Genomic DNA, 26,600 nt, shown 5'->3' with positions numbered 1-26,600 from the left:
AAAAAAGTACATTCCCTTTGGAGAGCAAACTCTGCCTTTTTTCTTCTTTTTTTTGTCTCTCAACTCTCCCTGTCGCTACACACAGTAAAAGCTGCAGAGGACAAAATTTGGGCTTGACAGTTCAACAGAAGGCCAGTCATGATTGAGAGTAAATTTACCTTCTAATATTGACCTAAAATATATAACAGAGTGCTGTTATAAGAAATATTTCATTGGTATGTTCAGGACACTGGGGAGCTCGTAGTTTAAAGCTTAAAACAAATAATATTATTATGCTTCTCTATGTGTTTACAATAACTGCCTTGCTTTAAAAAATATTTTTCATGTACTGTACATACAATGTAATTGGTAACACCAACACTCCTAAAGTTTGTCATGTGTGGTCTGTTCTAAGTTTTCTTTTAGTGATTTTTGGTTATTCTTTTTTCCACTTCAAGGTTATTCAGTTTTCTGTGCCTTTTCTTTCATGTCTTTGTATTGATTTTCCTAATGTTATATGTTAGTTATTTCCTGAGTGTGTTTTTAAGCTCTCCTTGTGTGAGCATTTGTAATCATCTACCTAAGTTAGATTTTTCTTGATCCACTATGTATACCCTCCTGTGTGTAAAGTCTGTAGTATGCCCTGCTTTATTTAGTAGTTCTTGATCCATGTGTTTGGTTTAGTTTCACTTCCTGCCCTCGTGTTTCCCTCCAGTTTGATTGACTAATTGGTTTCACCTGTGTCTTCTGTCACACCTGTGTTGATTACCCTGTGTGTATAGTTTATCTGTTTCCCCTTTCCTTTGTCAGTTGTCATTGTTTGAGTCTTACAATTGTGTAGCTGTTTGTCATGTTCTCCAGTGTTTCTCATAAATTTGGTAAAGGTTACAAAGATCAATCAGAAATGAGTACTTACAACTTTTTGCATTTTTAAATAAGTAATGCAAGTGTTGGAGTGAAAATCTGTAAAAAAAACAAACAAAAAAAAACTACTAATCACAACGCCAGGTCATGAAGAAACAAGCCAAGACATGTTACCTGTAACAGCCAACATGTCCTGTTACCTCAGCAGGTATTGGCTCCACTACTGAATGTCATTCAATTTGCATTGATTTTGGCGCCCCCTGTTGATAATGTGATACCTACTAAAAATCTTCGCTTTACTGTGCATCTGTAAGTATTATTTTTTGTTCTCTTTTAACAGTGAATGTTCCAGATATTGTGAATATGAAGAATCAAGGTAATCTTTATCATCCAAAGGGGTAATTTGTTTGACAGCCAGCAGCAGCAATCACACAGACAATAGAAATAAATAACAACATACTAAACTAAGTAAAAAAGGCAATGGTAAGAAAATAAATATCATACATAAATATAACAATTGGCTTTTTAAAAGTCTGATGGCAGTTGGGACAAGGTCTGTTTGTCCAGCATACAGAGAAGAAGTATCTAAAGACAGGCAGAAGCAACATTATCTAGTATTTAAACAGCAGATGGATCATTTAAGTTTGACCAAGCCTTTTTAAGAGTCCTGAGATTATTTACTTTGCTTCTGCAGTGTGTCACTAAATGTCTCATCTGACACCTATCTTCTTCAGCAGTTACAGGCATCAACATTACTACATATACATTGTCAGACTTGTTGATGGTCTTAGTTGTTTTTGTAAGACGTAAATAGGTATAATTTCTAATTCCAATTTGTTTCAAATTCAAATTCTCCACACAGGGCTCTAAAGTAAAAAAATTATATTCCCCCAATGCCCTGTGTTACAGGCGCAGACCCATGGAAGAATTAAAGGTGTGTGGCACTTTTATCTCACAAATGTCCATTTGTACCATTCCACCTTGCTCTTCTGAGGTTTTTGGTCCATACAACCACCATCAAAATGACAACCCTGCCATAAGCTGAATTCATTTAGATTCCTGTGAGCCCAGCACTGTAATTGAGTATGAGGAATGGGAGCTATAACCGTTGCCTATGTTCCCTTGTCCACCTCATCACCTGCCATCTATGTAACTGTCCATCTATTGTCCCTGTGGGAATCCTTTCCATCATTGCTGGTAATGGCTTTCAAGTTGTCCAGATAATGGCTCAACTGAAGCTTGGTTGTTATGTCTCAACAAGTCAGGATGAGTGGCAGGTCTCAAACGCTGCATAGAAGCATATGTTTTTTTTGGACATTTTAAATGTGACATAAGCATCTGTTTCATTACAAAACAGAATCAATAAGAGTAGCAATGTATCTTCAGGTTATCTTAAAGCTTGTTGGCCATCTGTATGTTGACAAGTGTAAGACTGGACTCTACTTAGCTAATCGAGGAGCCATCTATCGACTAAAAACCACAGAGCTGCCATCTTGGTTAAACTTGAGGTGAAAATCAATATAGTTACCACATAATGAGATAGGACAGATCATGAATAGACCATTAAGGAAATATCAACTACGTGCTTTTTAACCTTTTCTTCAAACCATTTCTTTCCTTAAGGGCAGTTTCATCAACTACAATCCCTTGACAGCTGATAGGGAATCCACAATATCACAACTTACACCCTACAGGCTTTAAAGGTAACCCTTTTTCCTCACACTATTTAAACATACAATCATTGATGAGCAAGTCCTACCACATGGTGCAAATACAACATTAAAAATCTGTTTAAATAAATCCACTATGCCACCATAAACCCCCATTCCCTACACCATACCCATTAAATTAGACCAACTATGCAGCCTTTCAGCATGTTAAATACCAATCATAACATGTTGGTCATCTTGTTACAAAGCTATTTGTGTGTCTGGAATACAGGACCTGGGCACTCTGAAGACAAGGACGCATTATGCTGAAGGACAGCACTCAGAATGACTTGAATTGAACTAAAACCTAATTAGTGTTTCCTGTATACATCCATGATTGAATTTTCTCTAGGGCGCTGGACAGGAGAAACCCTGCACACTAGAGCTCCAGCCTCTGGCATTGAAATGGTAATAACATAACTAGGTAATGCTAAAAGAATGAACATGAGAGCATTTTGCAAGAGTGAATAGTCTTATCTGATTCTCTTCTCCATGTGGCCAATATGTGGTCAATATCAATTTTGTCCAAATTGCTGCTCAAATTGTGTTGACTCTTCCCCTGTGCACTCAGAAACAGATAGGCAGTTTTGTTTCATTCGTCGCTTGACAGCTAGTGGCATTTTGTTTCTCTATAAGAGCTGTCATCCTGTCAAGTTTTAAGAGGAAGAGCAGAGCAGGAATGAACATGCCGTGGTGCGGGCTGTGAATGCTGGACACAGACGGAGGAAGGGTGGTGGAATTGTTAACAAACAAACCTGTTGAGGGGCAAATAAAAAGGCCCAGGGACCAAAATGTCTCTTATTGATATTGCAAAGTTTTTTTTAGATTGAATATTGAAAGTTTGAATATCAATGCCACCACAAAGTATCAAAGTATTTGAGAGTGTGTGTAAATGGATGTCATCACATCAATGAATCACTCTGTTTCAGCTTTTTCTTTTTGTCATGTTTAAGCTTATGTTTGTCACTCACTGTAAAATACTAAACATGCTGCAGAGGCTGTGAGCAACAGGGACAAGGGTTATACAAGACAAAAACACAAAAACAGCAGATGATACAGCAGTGAGTGCATTCACTTAATATTCTGTTAAAAGCTAGTTAGACGTCAGAGTTAGAGAAGCAGCATCGCCTATTGGAATTGCGTCACCAAATGCTATAACATCAAAGTTAAGGCATCTACTCCCTCAAGAGGAGGGTTAGGCTCATATTTGACTTACTTTTTCAGAACAAATTTTTCCTTTGAGCTGGTATTTTGGACCTTTAATAGACTTTTGGACGATTAATATCACACACCTGAACCTAAAGGTTTGACATGACTTCTGGTCACTGAATCTGTTTGTGACATTGTGCCTGCATTAACGAAAATCCTCACAAATGTTGCAGGAAAGTGCTTGCAATTACTCTAAGAGCATATTTAAAACAAAAAAGTGGTCTCAGATTTAACTCTAACAGCAAACAATAGAGCCTACATATGCGTCTTTTGTACAGCTGTGAAATATTTGAGTGTGAGAATGAGGGGAGACACTAATTGGTATAAAGTGACAAAAAGCAGCTTAAACTGAGCAATAGGGCAACTCTGATGGGCTGAGAAAAGGGTGTTTGTACTGAGTCTTTGGGAGCAAAGTGATTGACAGGTATGAATGATGACAGAATCACAATGAAGAAGCTCAGCACAAGAAGCGATGAAAGGAATCCAGACATTTTTTTTTGATGATTCTGCCTTCACTTTGAGCATGAGAATGCGTTTGTGCAGACTAAATACATGATTGGGTGCGGGAAGGGATGTCCTTAAAATTAATTCTGTCACTAGCAGCTTGCATAGTGAGTAATCTTTGTGTGATCTAAAGAGCCCTTTCATTATTGTCCTCTAACTGCCATCCTGCTTTTGTGTCAAGATATGAGTTGTTATATAATCACGCTGCTGTGTTAGAGCCTAAATTATGAAAATGAGATCATAGGCAGAGTGTGTGAGATACAGACTTCAGAAAAGATTAGAGGTTGAGTCATGAACATATATAACATATATACTTTCTTTGTTATATATGAAAAGGCAGCAGATGTGCAAAAAATATTTCAAAGAATGATGCTGTGTTCTGCTCCTCCAGAAGAGGGCAATGAGGTTATACAGTGCTTATTCCTCAATGTATGAGCAAAAAGAGGTAGAATATTAAAGCACTCTTAGCTCAAATTTTTGCAGAACCCTTTATTTAACACGGTCAAACACAGTGCAGCAACAAAAATGAGAACCACGTCTACTTATACTTATATGGTAGTATAAAAATGAATGTGTAGCATCCATATGACTCAAAAAAATATGCTGTTCTTCCTAATTCTAGTACCACTATCCTGTTCTCCAACATGTACCCACACATCATTAGGTGGGATTAGAGGAAGGCCTTTCTTGTTATCTCAAGAGGTTTTAATTGTGCTTGACTGGCAGGACCTCGGTGCCCCCCTTATGACCGTCTGATCTTCAAAGAGTCTCTCTTCATGTCACAGCACAAAGGGCACTCCACTCACCTCCCGTATCCTGAGTGCCGTCACTGCTAGGGGCCAGCTTCTGTATCCATCCACAGGGCCAGAAGTGCACACTCCATGGCAAGGTTAAACAAGTATATCATTATGCTCAGCATGCTGGCTTCATCCAACACTTGTCAATGTGTAATATTGAAACAGAACACAGCCGGTGAGAACATCCAAAGGGAAACATATTGATGTACAGGTGTTAGAACATACACAGACTTCAGTATTAGTTCACAGACATCATACAAAGTAGCACAGCTCTCAAGGCCGAATGAACTCAGACATAAAAGAGGAAAAATTGTCAAGTCGTGAGGTGTCTTCCAATTCAAGATCAGACAGTGCAGCCTTGAATGAAACGGCCTCAGAGAAACAGTGCCAGACCAGAAGGCCTTAGACAAACAATATGTGACCAAACTGTATCAGACAAACGATGAGACATAAACAGAGTCGAGCAAGATCAAGTGTTTCTTCAATATCAAGGGATAGTACTTCTGAATCGGATGTCTACCTCAAATACAAGCTCCGTAACAAGTCTATCAAGTATTGTCTTAAACCCTCACAGTTTTCAAAGTGTGTATTCATGTTATAGAACATGCAATAAGCAGGAATAAAATGGTGCTGTTTGTGACACGTGGTAATATGAAAATGTATGTTGGTCATTAAGATGGTTTGTTGGGCAAGAACCAGTGTTAATTTTGGCGGCTATTTTAGATTTAGTCTTAGTCTTAGTCTTAAGACAAAAATGCCTGTTAGTTTTAGTCACATTTTAGTCTTTTCAGCCCTTTTTAGTCTAGTTTTAGCCAGAGGAAACTCAAAACATTTTAGCCTTTGATTTTTGTCGAAACGCCTTCATTCTTTAAATAATTCATGTAGTCGATCAGATATTGGTATCAGGGTTATACCAAGTGTTAAAATTGTCAACATTTCACTCCTTTAACACTTTTGCTTGTGTAATATCTTAAGTGTAATATCTTAAGTTAAATAATTCAGCCTGGCCCTGCTAAAAAGTCAAAAGAAAACAATCTTGCTGTGACCACTGTGACTGTATTTTGATTCTCTTGACTCACAGAAAAATGCCATGAAAGGGCTGTATTGCACATTTACGACGGTCCATGAATGCACCTCGCAGCGACAGAGGCACTGGACAGTCAGTTCACGGCACTCTGAAATGCATCTGCATCTTTGATGACAAGGAGTTGATCAAAACTCACTAACTGTGTCTGATGTTTCACCAAACTGGATTAAATCAAGCTGTAGACGCAGAGGTTTTTACGGTGAGAGCGGCAAAAACAACAAACATTAAATATTAAACAGACGTCCCCCGGTTATGTCTTGGCATGGAGGTGGGGAGAATTGGTTCACACAGCACTGCAGGTAGTGACCAAGCTAACACTGCGCCTTTCACAGGAATGCATCACTTTTATCTTTAAAGATTAGACGCACAGCGGGGGAAAACATGGATTTTTCATGTCCAACTGTCCGTCATTAAAGTTTTCGTCTCGTCATCGTCTCGTCAACGAAATCAAAACATATTTTCATCAGAGTTAATATTATCAGTGTTGTACTTAAGCTCGTCATAGTCTCGTTTTCGTCATGAAAAAATGAGTCGTTGACGAACATTTATCGTCATAATTTCGTTAACTAAATTAACACTGGCAAATACACAGACAATTAATACAGTAGACGACTCATTTTCTGAATTCCCCTTGAAAAAGTAATATAAGTTATATCTTTTTGTATTACCTAGCTTTCCTACTCACCTAGCTGTATTAAAAATGTAAATGTTATTAGTAACAACCCATACATGACAATCATTTCTTAACAGCAAGATTTGCCAGGGACAACCAGATCACGTTATTTCAAATCAGTTTGTAGAAAATAACATTAAACATTCATAGAGTTTATGATTTCATCTCTTCCTGTTGACAAAGATACTGACCATCTCACTTCAGAGAAAAGAAGACGAGGGGAAGAAAACTGCACAGAAAGCAGCGATGTTAAAACACACAGGAAGCTGAATGAAAGAGACATCTACCAAAGTGAAGAAAACAGGCACGAAGCAACCACAAACTCCACCATATGTTCTTTGGCCTTCAAAGCCTGCTTTAAGTATAACTTTGATAGCACTTTTTATTCCCCAGAACCTTTCACACTCGATCACCGTATCTGAAAATAGCCCCCATCCCCACTCTTAAAATCCAAAATCAACATGTTGACAGCTCTCCTGCCAAACCTGAGCTTCACTATGTGAGTCTACTAACACATGGATGATGTCACGTTGGTTTTTCTCAGAAGCTGATAGCCAGATGCTAACTTGTGCAGCACTTTACAGGTGACAGTGTTTCTCCTTTGACCTAAAGTTTTCCAAAAAAAGAAAGAAATGCTGCTTGGGCCTGGGGTGCATGGCCTTAAAATGTGTGCTCTCGTATACTGGGGTGTTAGATTGTTGATAGTTGTCAGAGGAAGAGATGAATTTCTTATTTTACCCCTGCTATTTTATACTTTGCTGTCTCCTATACGCCTCACTGTTTTGGTTGCTTCTTACCCACTGTTTTTTTTCCATTCCTCTTCTCACTGGGCATCCTCTGTGACATGACACGAGCCTGAATGACAGCCTGAGTGTAAGAAAGAGAGCAGCCTAGGCACTGAAATTGCAGTGCCACAACTGGAGGTTTTCACAGCGAGTGCATGACATCTCTCCCATAAGAGGGAACTTTTGTCTTTGTGAACAATATTGCAGCTTGAAAGCCGAACCTCATATTTACCAAAACAATATAAGGGTTATGAGCAAAGTTCATTCACTGCACCCAATTACTGAGAGCACTCTGAGGCATTTTCTGTACTCAACTGTAATTTATTTTAGGCCTGCCTGTACCATGCCCTTCACATAAATCACTTTTTTTTTTTTTTTAGGGAGGGGACTAGTTTTGGATTGGAATTAACAACATGCACAAACATGGCATATGACATACAGTTGCATAGCCCTGCTCTAACCAATTACAAAGAAACAGAAAACACAGAAACAGTTCGTTCTCTCTGATAGCCGGTCGCCTCCTTCCGGCCCCGCTACAATCTCTGTTTACTTTTCCACATTGATTCAGAGCGTGTAATGTTACTCTACAGCTGAAACATGTTGCTGTTTATCATACAGACATGATTACATGAAGAATAGAGAGGAGGAGATGAAATACACAGCCGATGTGCAGCCGATGTCCGGGATCCCGGAAGTACTGTAAATGTGGGAAATACAATGCCGACGAGCGGATCAATCACAGGGCTTGCAGTCCGCGTCGATTCTACGCGTAGTTACATTTTGGAGGAGGTGCACGTCAGCTACGTGCGTAGACCTCTGCGTAAGTACGGGAGCTACGCGGGCCCCTGACGTAGGCTACGCCGTCGATTCGACGCAGAAGTATAAATCAGGCTTTACTCAGAGGTAGAGTGTTGGGCTTTTGCATGTGTATGAAGTATTAACTTTATACTCACACAATGAAACATAACATTGTACCAAATAATTTGATTTGCTGTGATATGTGTTGTTTTGATTCAAATCTATCCATAAATATGCTTGCATACAAATTAACATATGTGATTAAAACTGCAGAAAAATTTAAAATGAGATGGTTGTGGTGAAATTCATCAATAAACTGGAACTGGACACAGAAGACTCAGGAGACTGACGCTTACGTTGAAATAGTTTATGTAGAACTTGGCCAAGGAGAAATAACATAACAGTGCACAGGCAGGAGAGTGCAGTGTAATGCCAAGTCAACTCTGCCAGACAATTCCTCAGGCGTGGTACTTTATCCCCAAAGACGACACTAAAGCTAGATACCCATATTTGGACAATAGGAAACAAAACAATTGGGAAGAAGAGCGGTGCTCTACTCTGGAGACACTAAGTCAGTCGTAACACACAGATAAAGACAGGAACAGAGAGAAAGACCTTGATTACTACAGTGACCCTGTCTCGCGTATCACCCAGCAGCCTCGGCTGACATTGGAAATTTTTAGTTACTCCATTGGAAGTTACTGCCCCTGACACTTAGACGGGAAAGATACAAGAGTTAAACATTCTTACATACATACGTATATATCCGGCTATGAAAATTCCATGACAATGGTGCTACAGAGGAAAAAAGAAAAAAAATACTCTTGATGACATATTCAATTCCACTGAGTAGATGGATTGATTTCCTAAATTAATTGAAAATCTGATTTGCATAAATCTATGTCAAAATGTTTAATTATGTTAGCAAAAAGCAGGAAGTGATAATTTATCAATTTTTACAGAAAAGTAGTATTTTTTCAGCCTCAAAAGGGAACATTTAATCAAGCATGTTCAAGCATTGTTAATATATGGACCACTCTGGCTTTAGAGCTAATAAATAGATGACATAACATAAACAGGGCTATGCATTTCAATAGTTTTAATGGATATCACATGCTTCTTCCCTCACCACAGATAAAGGGTCATTCTGCTTCTACAGTTTTATATGCAACAAACATTAATTTTTCTGACAGTAATGGTCAAACTGGTCAATGTGTCATGTTTTAGTATTTGCATTGAGCAAACACTCAGTCACAACTCTGCCCGGACCACACTGCCATGTTTTAACACAGGCCTGCTCCATCCATGTCCACAGCTGGGAGGACTGTCTATGCACGCGGCAATCCGATAGATTTCCAGCCAGACTTCCTGGGCCAAGTGGCACCTTTGCTACTTGAAAGGAATCCAGAACATCTCTTTCTGAGGCACAGTTAGCCAGCACAGGCAGAATGGAGTTCCAGGAAAAGACCAAATGAGGAGATAAGGTAGGAAGCTTTTAATGTTTGCTATTACTCTGCCAGATGCCAAATTGCCAAACACTTTTAATTACTTAATTTTTTTGTAATTACTGAAGATTTTTATTTAAAAATGTTTGGGGGGCTTTAGTCAGAGAAGAAAAACAAACACAGACGTTCCTCCAGTAGCTGTGTGCTTCCCCTAAGTGGAAACTATTTTTGGCCTTTTAGACTAAATAGTTCTAGGAACTAGGGAGCCTTAGGAACAAAATGTTGGACCCCAAACTGCTGTCGCAAGTGTTCCAGCATTCTTGAAGATCTGCAACATTAAAGCAAATTAGACCACTGAAGGACAAAAAGCCATTATTCTATGACACAGCTTTGTGCCTTTCAATGCGTACTGCAAATACAGCCAGCCCAAGGTAAAAGAGAGATGGGGAAGGTATATAATGCCAGTGAGAATCTACTGAGTACTTTTTTTGTGTCCTTTTTTGAACAAAGGATATCCCCATCCAAAATCCCAATGACAAACCTTAGTCACTTGCACTGAATTAAGGTGGTAAACATGATCTTTGCATGTAACAGGAGCTAAAACTTTGGCCAAGAGAGAACCAATTTCCACACTTGGACTGAAGGTAAATTTCCTGAGGTTCCTGATGTCAAGCAGTCAAAAAAGTGCCATTAGATTTATCTGCTAGCTTGTACAGCTGTCTGACAAGCTTGCCAACACCCCTCGGAGAATCAGACAATTTCACAGACAGTGACATCATGGTGTCATTGCTCTGATCTGTGTCATTTTGGTCACTTCACAACTCAACACACCGGGAAAAGCGCAGAACACTGTTGACAGCTGGAACTGAGCTGTTAGCAGCGTGTTTCTTTTGGGAAGCTTTGACAGTTGTGACATCACCACATATGGCGCCAGTTTGGATCTGGGTAACAAGTTTCATTGAAGACTAGACAAGCGACTTTACCTGTGTTTATTTCCCCATTTTAGACATTTTGTTTTCTCTAGTAGTAAAACAAGTAAGCAGGTCTATGTTCATTTACTGGGTGCTTGTATTTCTCATAGGAAAGCATAAAATATTTGTTAAACACAAATAAATTGTCTCTTTGAGTTTCCTTGTAAATGATTCATTCATTCTCAATCAAAAGTTCATACTCGTAGCCCTTGTGGATATACCTATTGATCACTAACTTGATCAACTATCCAAGCACTTTCACAAATAATAACTTTGTTTTATAGTAAACACTAAAAATTGGACCATCTTTTTTTGTGAAATAGGAAACAGCTGACCACAGAGCCTACAGTTTATCTGAGTTACTATTTGCTTATCCAGTATCTAATTAAAACAGGAAGTACTTCCCCTGCGGCTTATGCAATTGAAAAACAACCCCAGAGAAGTTGGTCGCTTGGAGCCACAATAATGTATTACCAAATGTTTGTAAGCCAATACTTCCATTAATTCTCAGAGCAGCATTAACATCTCCCTTGCTGACTTAAGCAGAAAGGCATTAATTCCTGGCACCATGAGTTCTCAGTGACTCTATGTATCTTTTTTCTCCCTCCTTCAGAGTGATCGGCTATGTGTGCATTTACATAGTAAGCGCTTGTGATTATGTGAGTAATGTGAACTTTAGTGTTGATGCCCTGGAGAGAACCCCTGACAATAACAGAAAGCAACAGAAAAATGAAAAAAGCAGGCTACCCAGAGGTGGACCTGGCTTTGGTGTACAAAAAGTAATATGACAATACCTCGGCTCCACCTCGGTGGGGGCTGGCATTACATACATGGAGACGGTGTTATGCAAAGGCAATAGAGCATAACCCCGTATTGCAGGTTGGATTAGATAAGTGTGGTGCTTCAGTTGACTGGCAGATTCAATTTTCTCAGTGGTGTTGTAGAGGCCTGTCTCAAGAATAAGGGTGCGTAGCAGGTGAGAAGTGACTACATTTTGGCACAACATTGAGGTAATACAGATTATACTATACAGCTGCTGAAGAGAGGTTGGAGGGTATGCGATGTTAGAGGGGGAAAACACCCATATATCAGCTGTTTTGAAAAAATGCCACACAACTATGCATTTTAACTTAATTTTAATTTAGCTTGTTACCCTCATGCTTGTATGGCATTAGCATCCTGCATAATTTTCATTTTGATGCCAGTAAACACAGCAATATGTGAGGAACTGGATTAATAAATACTTAAAAGGGAAATTAAAATATTCAAATACAAATGTTCATGTTAGCCTCTAGACACTGTCACTATCCCTTAATTTTATCCGCTGCAGACTTTACGTATATGCACACTGGTGCATGCCTACCCTAAAGGATAAAGAGGTAATGAAAAGATTACACAGTCTCTCTCACCCCTCCCCCCCCCCCCCCCTCCCCCAGTGTAATACAGAGAAAGGAAACATTTACTCCATGGGCAATACCTCTTAGAGGCATGAATACCAAATAACAAGGCTTATACAGATTCAGTATCATGTTAGATACTGTTAATAAATTTACCAATCAGAGGTTGTGTGAACCTAATACTATCTGTCTCTAATTTTTTGAACAATGACTGAAAATCTAGTGGCTTTTTTGATGCACTTAACTACAGGTCTGATACTTTTGGGGCAGGAAAATCTGCCAACATTTTTCAGTGATGTTCACAGTGCCATCGTCAGCATATGTTTGCACAGTTGTGTACAGAGCAGAACAGCCGGACAAGCCGCATCAGTGTGGAGCACCTGCGCTCCATCTCACTCTCTCCCTCTCCCCAACATTTGTGTATTTGGGCAGGTGTGCAATGATTCAACTGTGTACAACTTAAGTGCATATACAACCTTCATGGCCTCTTTTCCAAAAATAAATCCAGTTTAAAAACATCACATAGCAGCACATCACACAGTAGCACCTGCAGGATGAATGACATTACGGTAACGCTACTAGTGTAGCAGCCGGAATTCAAACAATATAAGAAATATTATGTTTCAGATGTAATAATGAGTCACTGCTGATTGCTTACAGTAGATTATATAAGGACATGCTAGCTCACTGGTTTCACATGCAAGATGCAAGAAGCTGGTTACAAATGTGTGTTGGACACATGGACTGTGATGGTTTGATATCATTAGGAGGATATGTTTATGAAAAGAATGCTCTGGTCAAAATTATGAATGGCAGGTAAACTGTGAGCAAGTCCAACACTGGCTAAATACTGCCGCACCGCGCAATTTTTTCCCTTGCTATCATTGGCTGTTTTCAAAACCGCCTACTATACAACTAGTATGTACTGATTTGGCCAAAATTCAGTATGTTGTATGCAGTATGGGAACAAGAGCAAAATATGTAATATGACAAAACTACGCAGATGACGTACTTATTTGGGAAAATTTATCAGAATGCAGCGGACCAGTCTCCCTTGTGTACTTTTTCCCACAATGAACAGCGCTAACGTTCCACATCTTCTTTTTTCCATTTGTGACTGGGGGCACTCTAAAAGGATGCTAAAAAAACAGTTTTGCTATCAGCTTGGTCGTTGTTTACTTCCGCATACCGAAAATGGAAATCCGGCGACACCTGGCCCACCATACTGCATAACAGATCCAATAGAAGTCATACTGCATACTACCTTCAAACACAGCATGCAGTATGCAGTAAGTACTGCATGCTACATTTGTAGGTAGAATGTAGCAGGTGGTTTCGAAAACAGCCAGTGTTACAGATCACAGCTGACCCATTAGGACTGATCTGTTAGGCTCATCCACCATAATTTGGAATGCATGTGATCCACTTATTGACAGAAAATGTTTCATCAGGGTGTATAAAAAATGTACAGCCAATCTCTCAGTTAGCTGACATCATTCAGTAAACATGACAGCCGACATGTTATCATCCCCTGACAGTCAGTGTACTTCACACTAACAACAAATTTCAAAATCAAAATGGGATAACTAAAATGTCTGATTTGATAGCTCTGCTAGGACTAAGTACTGTGGTCTATACTGCAGTCTGTAGTTACCACAGAGGCTCTGAACAATGGAAGTTATTAGCCTGCCTATTTTTAGAGCATTACAGTAAAAATATAAACACACTTGACTGCAAGTCATTTCTGTTGGCAATGCCTCAGGTGGAGTCCACTCATTTAAAAGATTCTGGAAAAAAACCCACTGGTAACCAAACAGATCATTATGGATAGATTCAGGGTAAAAGGTCTGTTGGAGCTCAGGGCATGCCCTGTGGCAAAGACTGGATGTAATTGTCTCGTCCTGAATTGAGATATCTAAACTTTGACAGACCTGTGTATAGGAGATGAAAACTGGAGAGTGGGGTGAAAGAGAACAGCAGGAGAGAGGTGAGGAAATGTTTTTAACACTAATTATAGTGTTGAGCTCTGAGCAGGCGACTAATGGGCAATCATGACATGGTAACCTGGACTTTCTTTATTAAACTCAGTCTGTAAGGAACACAATGAAACACTAATGCTATGCTTGAGATAGACATAACAGGAACAAAGACAAAGAGATCCAAAATAGACTGCTGAAAGTCATCCTTAAATGTATTTTAATCTCTCAATTAAACGGACATGTCTGAGATTTGGAGTGACACAACTAATGGCTAATCATTAGCGGAGAAAGCTAAATGTAGGCAAGAGGATGACAAAAGTCAAGACACAAGCATTCAGAACCCCCAGAAGACATGCATTATACAGCCATCTGTGTCTGTACATCAATCTAATGAAATGACATACAGGATGTCTGTGAAGGAGACATTTAATGCCTTGTCAAAACATTACCCCTGTGACTGTTCTTCCTAACTTTGACAGACTACCTTGTCAAGGCATGGAGCGTTTTATGTCTCCCATCTGCCTCTTCCTGCTGACAGGTGGCTGAGTCAGACTGTCTGGCCTGAGAATGGATGCATAGCGCCGTGCTCAAACACACACTCACTGACCCATTTACCTTTTATTTGTTCACTTACACAATGCACAGCTCAAGTCATATATCACTGCTGTGGGCTATCAATCTGGTAACCTTCAAATTCTGTCATGAGGCTTTGATTATACGGCTGCACTAACGGTCTTAATTGAGGTGAAGCATCAAAAGGAATGACAAATTAGCCGTCTTGAAATATAAAGAAAATGTGGAATGATACATCTTAATCTGTTCTCAAAATCATGTACTGATGTTTCAAATTATGCCTTAATATAACACGTATAAACCATATGCGTGGTAAGTGAGTTACTGGTGGCTGATTTGTTCAAACTGAAGGTAAAGTGACATCTTTCTTATGGCACTTGAAGTATGCAGAATTTTTTGCAAACCAGCAAAAGAGAGTAAGATGCAACAAATCTCGGCTGTCCGGGACCCTACCACAGCATCACCCCGCGCTCGTACTGCGTACCATACAGTACGCAGGCACACCAAGATCCATACACAAAGGAACACTGTCCTGGAATAAAAGTGAAAGTTATTCACACATAATATCAATGAACACTCTTAACACACGATTTGTACCTGCTCTCAACCCGGAAGGTCTGCGGAGACTGAAGGAAGCTCCGACACGCAAATTTATCCCCGCAAACAACCAGGTAACCGGAGGCGATTGGTTTCCACCCAGCTGAGGGGCATAAACGGCTAATCACCCAGTTACACATAGCTAATACATGGTCACCTGTCACATTGATGTGGTAAACTTCCCAGCAAACACTTGCTTGTTAACACATCCTGCAGTTATGGGGCAACATTTATTTGGAGTTGTGTTTGTCAACCTGTTGGATTTGAGTCCAACAGTCACTAGTTTTAACTGTTTTCTGTGGCTGCCTGAGGTAGCGTAGTGATAGTTTTCAGAGCTATTATATTGAAAACAGCTGCCTGCTGAATGGGAAAATAGACCCTGAGTATAACACTTTCTCACAACAGAGAAGGCTATTTGTGTTGTCTGACTCTTGGCCAAAAATAATGAAAGGTAATACCAGAACAAATAATGTAAACTAGCAAATAATATGTTGTGTGTTGATTTGTTTGGCTTCTCAGTCTCTGGCTGAAATTGCGAAGTTACGAATAACTTTAATTTTTCTGTTTTTTCCATTTCACTCATCCTTATGTTTAAGGATCAATTTGTAACTAATTGGTCTGTTTTGTTTACCCTTTTCCCACCCAAGTTTCCATTAACTTTCTCATCAATCAATTCAACCCATCAATTTTAATTTATATTGCGCCAAAATCTAAGCCATTATCTCATGGAACACTCAAAAAACAGCAGGTCTAGCCTATACTTTTTGATAAGCCATTTAGAATGACTCAGCATTAATCCACAATGAGAAAGCACTTGGCCACATTAACAAGAACTAACTTCTTTTTTTTGGCTGAACATTGGAAGTTTTGAAGGCCAAAGTTATATTAATCTGCAAATGTATGTCCAGTTATTTGAGGTGTCTTCAAGTTGTAGAGGGTTTGTCTGTAGTTGTGGTGCAGGTATATTGATGATGGTTTAGATGAGTGTACTTGTCCTGTCTATGTTGTAATATTATCTATAACAAAGTGAGTTGCTATGTAATATACATATGTATACATCATTGTAATGTTTGGTGTTGTATGTAAATGTTTTATTTATTGATCTTATTTCTAGTGTTTAATAGTATTATTGTTATTGTTATTATTATTATTATTATTATTATTATTATTATTATTACTAATGCTATTATAAGTAGTAATATTAGTAGTAGTAGTGTATTATTAGTATTACTAGTAGTGGTAGTACTATTATAATAAGTAGTAGTAGAAGTATTAGAAGTAGTTGTAGTATTAGTAGTGGTAGTTGTAGAATAAGTATTATTATTATTATTATTATTATCAGTAATAGTAGTAGTAGTACCACTAGTAATAGTAGTAGTACCAATAGTAGAAGTATTAGTAGTGGTAGTAGAATAAGTATTATTATTATTATTATCAGTAATAGTAGTAGTAGTACTACCACTAGTAGTAGTAGTAGTAGTACCACTAGTAGTAGTAGTAGTAGTAGTAGTAGTAGTAGTAGTACCACTAGTAGTAGTAGTAGTAATAGTAGTAGTAGTAGTAGTAGTACCACTAGTAGTAGTAGTAGTAGTAGTAGTAGTAGTAGTAGTAGTTGTAATAATATTGCAATGTAATCTGATAGCTAGCGGGGATCCTAATAAACTAAACAGAATACACTCATTGTTGAGCAGCCATCTGCTGCTGTTGCATTGTGTCAAACTCGCCATTATGAGTATGGGTCTGTATTTGACCACTTTTTTCACCTGAAATATGCATTTGAAATTGATACCTGAAAAGTCCAGAATTCTCGGTTAGCCAAAGCCAATACCTGTCTTCATCCTGACCGTCTTAAGCCTACAGTATTTCTTGCTGCAGTCGAGCAATTAAATGCTGTCTGTGGAAACATGAGATTGGATCTTCAAAAAACTGTTAGGTTGTAAAAATCTCTTGATTTAGCATACTTGGGCTTCTGAAGCCTCATATTAAATGACTCATTGCTGCAAACTTCTTCTTCATTTTGGAAAAGGATATGAGCAGGGAAATAATTTCAGACCAGTTATACCCTGGAAAACAACCCGTTCCAGCTTCTCCTCTCTGGAATAGATGCTGCAGAGGACTGTTTACCAAAACAACCCAGATCTTTCTCCCCCTATACATATCATCATCATTGTCAAATATAAAGGATGCTGTTAGCAAAGATTGAGCCGAGTCTTATTGTAATATGTTTTACTTTATAGGTACGAACATATATCGGTGTACACATTAGTTGTTGATAGCTATCTCTTGTTATCCTTTAACCTCATCTTGATCAGATTGAGAGTTCTCAAGAGCGGTTTGTCTTTTCCTATCCTTCGATGAAATCCCTTTAAAACTGTGTGTACTTGTAAGCTGTAAAAAGTAACGCAATGGCAAATATCTAACTATTTAATAATTTGAGTTGATTTAAAGTTTGAATTTTGTAATCTTGATCCCAACTTCTTAAGTTATATTTGCATCATATGTGTATCATAGAGTAACCCCCCCCCCCCCCCACACACACACACACACACACCACACACATACACACTTTCAGTTTATATGATGGTTGCCAGGATTAATAAGTGGGAATGTGCATGAAGAGGACATCTGCTTTAATGAATCCATTGTAAGCATACCACCAACACAGAGCAACAAATGTGTTGCATCATGAATAAACTGTCATTTGACATACCACGCATTTTCCCTGCTCCTCTTTTGGGGCTTTAGATTGACAGTATAAGCTGAGGTCTCTGACTCTATTCTCCAACCAACAAACATGGCTGAAGCAATTAACCCTGTTCTGTTTTGATTTAGCTTCAGGGTAAGTTTATTCCCCTGGATTTTGTTAACGTTTTTGGGTTTCACCTCTTGGTTTCACAACGAAAAATGAAGCAGATAATGTAACCCAATGTTTAACAATATGAAAAAGACTCAACCCCAATTTATACAGGATGCATCACGTTACGGCTGCGCAGCGTGTGTTCCATCTGACGGCATGCGCTCTGCTACACAGGACGCATGTTTGGAGCGTAGTGCCAGCTCAGAGCAGCCAGGATCAGCTGGGTCCAGCATAGAGAGAACTACATACAAACAACAGGTTACAGAGTCTTTCTGTGGTTGAATCCTGCTCATTTGGATAGTATTCCATTACTTTTGTGCTTCTATCATCTCTGAGTATGCTTCATAACTATAAAGTTTCAATTTTGCAGGTTTAGATGAGTGTAATATTAATAATTCTGCTCTATGTGTCCTGTTACCTTCTGACACAGTTATTATCTTAAAGTCCTGTTGTAGTCGACCTGGATCACGGATATGTGGCTGTTTGCAGCTTACATCCATAATCGATGAGTATTTCTGATCTAAACGATCAGTCAGGAGTCTGTATATGGTGTTTTATTTAGAAATTGGCGGATGTTGCATTCCATCCTTGTGCCTGACTTCCTGTCCAGGTTGTTCTTTTTTGTGCAGATGGACACGTGGTGGGCGCGGGCTCCGTCAAAAATATACTTGAAGCGTATCTCTGGCTGCGTGGGGGCAAGCTCCCGTGACAGAGCTGAGACGCAACACTGCGCACCATGGGCCCGATCAACTAAAGGTTTGCGTGTATAAAAACAAGTGCAAACTTGATAGCGCGCAAAGCTGACGTACTAACCAGGAGCAAAATAGCACTCGCAAAACATTTAGCGCGTTTGCCTTCATGAATATGCAGAATACATGTAGATCATCAGGACGCGCAAAATACTGGGAGGAGGAGATGCAAATGTAATCAATTAGCACACGCAATGTGATTTATCAAACCGGAAACAGATAGCGAGCGCTGTTTTTGCGTCTATATTTAGCACGTTTTAAAGGCAGGTGCAAACTGGCACAGCGTTACGCACACATGGCTGCGGTCACTTCAAAGCTCATCATAGCATCGCTTTACAACATGCCCGCAAAAGCTGGGCTTACAAGCATCACTACATTTTTTAGTCAATCAAACCAAGAGAACAAAAAAAAAATAATAATAATAAAACAACACAAATGCAAAGCAGTTCAGCACCACGGATAGCGACCGCATCATTCTGACACCCACTTTAACTTTTTCAACTAATGAGAGCACAGTAGGTCACTGTATCAGCAGCTATACAGTTTAGTAAAATTAGCACAGCGGCCCACATGTTCACATACAAACAAAAAATCAATTTGAAGTACTTGGCCTACTCACCACTGTCTGGACGAGCCTTAAGCTCCGCGAACTTGTCCACGATGCACTGTATGTCCATTTTCTTTGATCTGTCATTCTCAATAGATAACATGACATGTCCACTCAGTCTATTCTGTCCCATCGTGCTCATCAAGGGGTTTTTAGTTAGTTTTAACTTGGAGAATGAGCAGTCACGAGCTGCGCCAGGCAGCTCTGCGTAACTCCTCATCTCGTGCTTGCAGCAGTGTTTTGGGGTGAAATGACTCAAACATGTTCACAGTTCCATTTAAGCTGGTGAATCTTTGGGACAGTTGCTGGATGATGATATCAGGCATTAAAAACGTCACCCGAAAGTTGCTCTCTGGGACAGTGAGGCGACTGTCTTCATCCAAGTGACGCCTAACTTTTCTTGAGCAAGAGTTGCAGACTAAGCCTCATCAAATCGCTCTCTAAACTCCATCAAAACACTGATTGCGTTTTGGAGTAGAGTAGGAGCATTTATTTCATCGGCAGATCTTCTGTTTTTACTCACATCATTTACCTTTTCACAGATGGCCTCCCAAATCGCGTTTCTAACGCTGAGATGTCTCTGCTGGTTTATTTCCCTCCTCCACAAAGACCTCCAACTCCATGGTTTCAAACTTCATTTATACATTTTAATTCTCCATGGTGACAGCCGATAGCACACGCAAAATCCTCGTAAAATAGGGTGGTCCGCACCACTTTTGCACTCGTTATCATTTGCGCACAGTCTTAGTAGATCACCTGCAACACGCCCAGAAATAACACGTGCAAAATTATTATTTGCACATGCAAATTAGCGCTCGTTATTTGGGAGCTTAGTAGATCAGGCCACATGTGTACACATGTGCATTGACTAGAATGAAAACATATTGGCTTCGACTTGCCATAATGCGACGCAGCCCGTCCTGGGTAAATTGGGGTTGAGTCACAGAAAAAGACATTCAATTACAGTTGACTGCCAAGAAAATTTGTCTTTTCCTGTTCATATCAATCATGAGATGTTTTATTTGCACTAGCTGTCTAAACCTCAGATAAAACTTCTATCCTCATGTCTGCTGGTAGTTTTCAGTTTAAAGAATGTTCTTTTGTTTGCCATTTTGAATATTGAATGTCAATAGAAAAACAATTAATTTTGTCTCCTATGAATAAGTACTGAAGCTAATTAATTTTGTGGGAAAAGAAAGTGTGTCAAAAACGAAAATAGGTTCGGAAGGTCACATGTCACTCTGGTCACAACCAATATGCTTTATTAATCTTTGTTGATTGATTATTTATGCAAATGCATTTTAAATAAGGAATGAATAGACTGGAATGAGATTTACCCATGGTTTGTGTAGTAATTGTGATTAATAATGTGTTTTCTGGTGTACAATTTTATTTATACAGCATTTGTATTTATATAGGATTTTCTATAATTGCTCCTTTCATCACAGTGTAACCAAACATTGTATGCAAATGTTATATTATCTACTTGTAAAAAAAACATTACCAAATACAAGAATGCAAGGGAGATTACACTATACAATCATTTGATAATTACCTTTCCTATTGGACAAACTACTGGCATCCTGTTTTTATTTGGAGCCAATCGCAGTTGCAGCAGTTCTTTAGTGTCTAGAAATGATTGACCAAAATATTCTACATTATCTGATGTACCTCTGGTATGTTGGTTGCCCCAACAGATCATCTTTTGAAAGTATGCTACCATTTCAACTTGCCAATAAGAGTATTGAGGGCAACAAAAAAGTAATTGTCAGAAGAGGTTTTCCTTAAACATATATCAATAAATGGAACACTTAAATATGCTATGTCTGCTACAACCATTAAAATGTGATACTATGTAAGATCGTAACAAAACCTACAGTACATTGTTTGCTTATATCATCCATAGCTTGATCCCAGTACATGTTCAGGCGACTTTGTATTGCACAGCTGGTGCCAGTGTTGTAGTCGAGTCACCGAATCCGGGTCTGAGTCGTGTCCTGAGTCCTCTGTGTTCAAGTCCGAGTCGAGTCCAAGTCACCAGAGAAAAATCGGAGTCTGAGTCCGAGTCGAGTCCGAGTCCAAGTCGAGTCCTCACCGGTAATATCATATATTAAAAGGAGGGCAGCCGTTTGAATCCAAACTATTGACTGTTAGACTGGCTGTGTGGGACCTTTTGGATGTGTCATTTTACTTTATGTCATTTATCTGTTGGTGTTTATATTAAAGGCAATGTCATGTGCATTATTATTATTTTATTTTAGTAAGCATTTTGAGAGTTTGATGGTTTTCACCTGGATGGGCAGGTAAGATAGGAGGGGCGGACACAGGGAGAGGTGAATGTTATTATTTTTTTTACCAGAATACGTTAGAGCACGAGGACGCTACAGACTGTTTGGTGGGAAACTATCTTGTTTAATATGACATCAGAGAATCTGCAGTTTTTCCTGGACATTTAAAATGTGTCTGATCCTGTACTATCTGCTCTCCCTCAGCGCTGTTGCCGGTTTGATTTTCAGTTTTGATTTTAGTAAATTGACGAGGTCTGACTGCCACTGCAGTGTGATTCTAATGAAATCTGGCCGGTGTGTCTGGAGATTAGTTTATGAATGAAGCCACAGCACTGTGTGCCGTGCGTAAATGCGAACAGCAGTCTTTGGCTGTTTCCGAAACGGCCTGCTACATACTACTTACTAATGTAGTAGGCAGTAGGTATTGCCTACTACATACTGCGTTTGAATTTAATATGTAGTATGGCTGTTCTGTCCGATCTGTCATGCAGCATGCTGAGCCAGACTTCGCTGGATTTCCGGATTCGGAAAGCAGAAGTAAACAATGGCGAAGCCGATAAATAAAATGCTTATTTAGCATCCATTTATGATTTAAAAAGTTAGGAAGTGGTTTATATGTAATTTGATAACTTTCACAGCACCCAAAAACGGATTTCCTCCCGTCAAAAAATGAGGAAAAAGAAAAAGCAGAACGAGCGCTGTGCATTATGGGAAACAGTACGCGAGGCAGACTGGTCCGATGCATGCTGAGATATTTTCCCGTATCTGTAGACATCTGGGGAGTTTTGGCTTACTGCAGATTTTGCTCTTGTTCACATACTACTTACTACATACTGAATTTTGGACATATCAGTACGTACTGCTAGTATAGTAGGCGATTTCGGAATGAGCCATTGACTTTTGCAGTCAATGCTTGAGTCCGAGATCAAATCCGAGTCATCGGTGCTCGAGTCCAAGATCAAATCCGAGTCATCGGTGCTCGAGTCCAAGTCAAGTCACGAGTCATCAGTGCTCGAGTCCAGGTCAAGTCACAAGTCCTGCAAAACGTGACTCGAGTCCTGGACTCGAGTACTACAACATTTGCTGGTGCAAAGTTTATTGGCGTGTAGTGCAATGGCACAAGCATCGCTATTTTCCACCTGACAGTCCTGGTTTTAACATCCACATTGTGTAAATAGCAAGTGTATTTGCACCTACGTTAGCACCAATGGGTAAATAGTAAATGATAAATAGTACTTATATAGCACCTTTCTAGTCTTTCTGACCACTCAAAGCACTTTTACACTACCCATCACATTCACCCATTCACACCACATTCACTCACTGATGGTAAGGGCTGCTGTATAGTATGGGACCATCAGTATTAGCTAATCTCATTCATACACATTCACACACCGCTGAACAACAGTGGGAGCAGTTTGGGGTTCAGTGTCTTGCCCAAGGACACTTCGGCATGTCACTGTGGGGGCTGGGATCAAACCGCCAACCATCTGATTGATAGGCGACCGACCAAATGGGTGTGTTGGCCAAAGGTATCTTGAGGACATGGAGAAAAACCCACTGATTGGGCTGATTCATGTTACGCCCAAAACACCAAATCAAAAATGAAGGACCTCTTTGTGCCCTGCGCCTTACTGAGCACCCAGATTAATGCAACTAATGCAACTTGACGAGCAAGATGTGGTCGAATCACGTTGCACCATGTGCCTTAGACCGTGAGTTATAGATTGTTTAAATAGAGCCCTATACACTCTGTTTTGTTGCATTAAGAAACTGTGATGTGATGTGTGTAGTGACAGGATGCTGTGCACTAAATGTCTGAAACATTTACATCTAAAACACTGAGTTCTATAAGTATTGAAGACAGGTATTATATCACTAAACAGTATTTTCAAGATTGTTCTTCGTACCTTTGGTTTGTCCAAATGAGAAAGCGTCTTTACACAACTGGGGAAACAGCTCTAAGAAGAATCAGTCACACTAATGGTATCCCTCTGCAATTACTGACAGAATACCACAATCATTTATACTGATATTGTGGGTCATAAAGAAGGAAGGTTTTTCCTTTGGTGCTAAAGTGAGCATTTTTATTTTCCAGTGACATGCCTCAACAAAATTTGCATAGATGTCCAAAAATATGGTACTGCAAACCATGGTGTTCTGAAGGTAATATATTTTGACTTTACATTTCCAGTAAATATCTAAAATCCACTGCACTAAATTTTAACCAAATTGTCTTTTGTGGTTGCCTGACAGTAGCTGCTTACACATTGCAATTACACAACACTGCAATGACAAAGGTCTGCGGTCTTCATTCCTTTGTTCTTACACACAGATTTGCATCTGTTAACATATCAGGTGTAAAATCAGAGGCGGAACAATTTGGCCCCATCATTCTGCCTCAATGCGTTGCATATAGCAGAAAAGTCATAACAAAATCACAAATATCCCTTTAACAGGCAATGTGTGAATTATTTATCAAAGTAACTATGGTGATCCTATGACTTCTCTTTACCTGCCCCATGTGGTTGAAGTGTGTGGCTATGATTATAACGTATCAGAAAGTATGTACAGCCATCCGTAGCTCTAGCAGAATGAACTGTGTTTATTATATTAAGGGCCATTATGTAGTGAACATAAATGTTGAAATAGATGCCTACAAAATACAACTAATAGCAGACTTATCTATACTTATGTGGTCCATAAATATCAACATGCTAACATGCTAAACTTTAATAATTGGTATTACACTAGCTCAACATCATCTGTTTAGCATTTTCATCATAAGCAAGATTTATGACAATTTTTTTCTATTGCATCTCCTTCTTAAGTACAGTTTACAGGAACTACAGGGACAGCAAATGCCTCCTGAGGCTGGTTTAGATAAATTCAAGCCTCAAACCCCACAACTTTCACAGATTAAAGCGTACCTGAATCTATCCTATCCATCTAACAGGGCTGTGTGATGCATCCCAGCCAAGCCACTTTGAGGTGGTTTCGCAGGGGGTAAAAAAATGTTGAAACCAAAGAAACACTGGCCTGTGCAGAAAAAAATAATAGTGATGATGATTGTAATAATGGGATATTACAGGGGCACCAGGTTTAGGCAGGTGGTCATGACCACTAGAAATAACACTACAATTTCATAGATAAGTGTTGCTAATGCACATGGTCACAGCATGGTACACTGGGATGAGAAATTGAAACAATAGCAAGCCTTAATAGAGCTTATGACAGGAATTATATCACACCTCCTTTATTATTTCTTCCCAAAGTTTTAAAGAGTGTGATTTGGAGAAATGAATGCCTGGTCTTCTATGGTAAGTAGGAGATAATGCCACGGGCATTTAAAGGCTGAAGGACAGGTGCTCTCAAGACTGTCAACCCCAGAGCACATCCAGGTCCTCAGGGATGATGAGCTGAAGCAATCTCTTTCCTCGCTGTCCTCTGCTTCTGATCCCCTCACCATCATACCCCACACTTAACTTGCCATCCTTATTTCCTTCCCTCTGTGTCTTATCCTCCTCACTTACTCCTATCCTTTTCTCATACCTTTTTTTTATTTTTTTTTCCTTCAGCCTTTCTCTTTTGCCCTCTTATCCTCCTCCTTCTGTATCTCCTCTGTCTCCCCAGCACAGGCTTTGTATTTTGGCTGCCAGGAAATGAGAAAGGCACTCAATTACTGTGCTCATTGAATCATTAATGTCAAGGTTGTGGTGTGTGCTCTGCTGCCCGACAGGCAACGGCTAACAGAGAGTGTGCCGAGTAGCAAATCTTCCGTTATATGTCCCAACAAGACAGACACGCTTTGATACGGGTCTCACTGATAACAAAAGGCTTGGATGGAAATCACAGCGGACAAAACGATAAGAGCAGTATTAATGATGGACCTGGCTAGGCCTGTATATACAATGATAGCATGGTTTGGGCCTCTAACAGCAGCAACAGGAACATATCAGATGAGAGAATGGCCTGGCAAAGAGACTCATTACAATGTAACCTTGTAAACATGTCCCGTCTCTGGGCATGACAGGGCTTTTAGACTACTTAAACACACATGGATGTTTATCTGCTGATCACATGAGGTGATGTGGACAAAGAGCTGTTGCTTTGACAGCATACTGTACGCAGCATATTTCTGTTACATTAGGTATTTTTAAAGCAACAATGGATCAAAAATGACTATTTTTGGTCTATTCTGAAGGCGTCATGCACAATAATACAAACCTACAGAGTATTTTTATTCGACTCTGCAGTTCCCCTCATCTCTACAGAGAGTTTCAGCATCTTTTAACTCCCCATTTTGGTTTTTGTCCACAGATAGAAGCTGTTGTCAGCAGAAAAGCTTTCAAATCCCACTGTACACTACCTGCTCAGCACCAAACTGCAGACAGACAAAGTGAGCGTCAAGCCAGTGAACCATGTGGAAAAGTGTTTTTCTCAGGAGTTGTTGGAAAGAGAAATGGAGCCTGAAAGAGAAGGAAGCCTGCATCCATATCTGTTCATTTTAACATTAAAGTCTGGATTCGAAGTACTTGACTTATTCATTTCTAGATACCACATATATTCAACCACATTCATCACCACCCCACAATATGACATAGTATGGTAAAGTCACATTTCTTATGTATATTCACATATCAAAACTTTATCAAGTGCTCCTTTTTTCTTAATAATTGCAAGTTTATTTTAAAAACTTAGCAGAAACTAGTTTGTCATCAACTAAGAAAAG

General features: G+C 39.4%; 1 long non-coding RNA gene across 3 annotated transcripts; it reads left to right on the top strand.

The window, feature by feature from the left end:
- The first annotated feature begins 866 nt into the window (after window positions 1-866).
- On the top strand, window positions 867-26,399 carry LOC117813930. 3 transcript variants are annotated; one of them, XR_004631490.1, is made up of 6 exons: window positions 867-1,152; window positions 2,467-2,546; window positions 2,905-2,960; window positions 4,992-5,154; window positions 9,721-9,889; window positions 26,189-26,399. It is a non-coding gene; the product is annotated as an uncharacterized LOC117813930 (long non-coding RNA). The 3 variants fall into 3 exon arrangements; XR_004631489.1 differs by lacking the exon at window positions 2,905-2,960; XR_004631488.1 differs by lacking the exons at window positions 2,905-2,960; window positions 4,992-5,154.
- The last annotated feature ends 201 nt before the right edge of the window (window positions 26,400-26,600 follow it).

This window comes from Notolabrus celidotus, chromosome 6 (genome assembly GCF_009762535.1).
Source record: "Notolabrus celidotus isolate fNotCel1 chromosome 6, fNotCel1.pri, whole genome shotgun sequence".
NCBI classification, from domain to species: domain Eukaryota; kingdom Metazoa; phylum Chordata; class Actinopteri; order Labriformes; family Labridae; genus Notolabrus; species Notolabrus celidotus.
The sequence above is the reverse complement of the archived record's forward strand: the minus strand, read 5'-3'. Positions and strand labels throughout refer to the sequence as shown.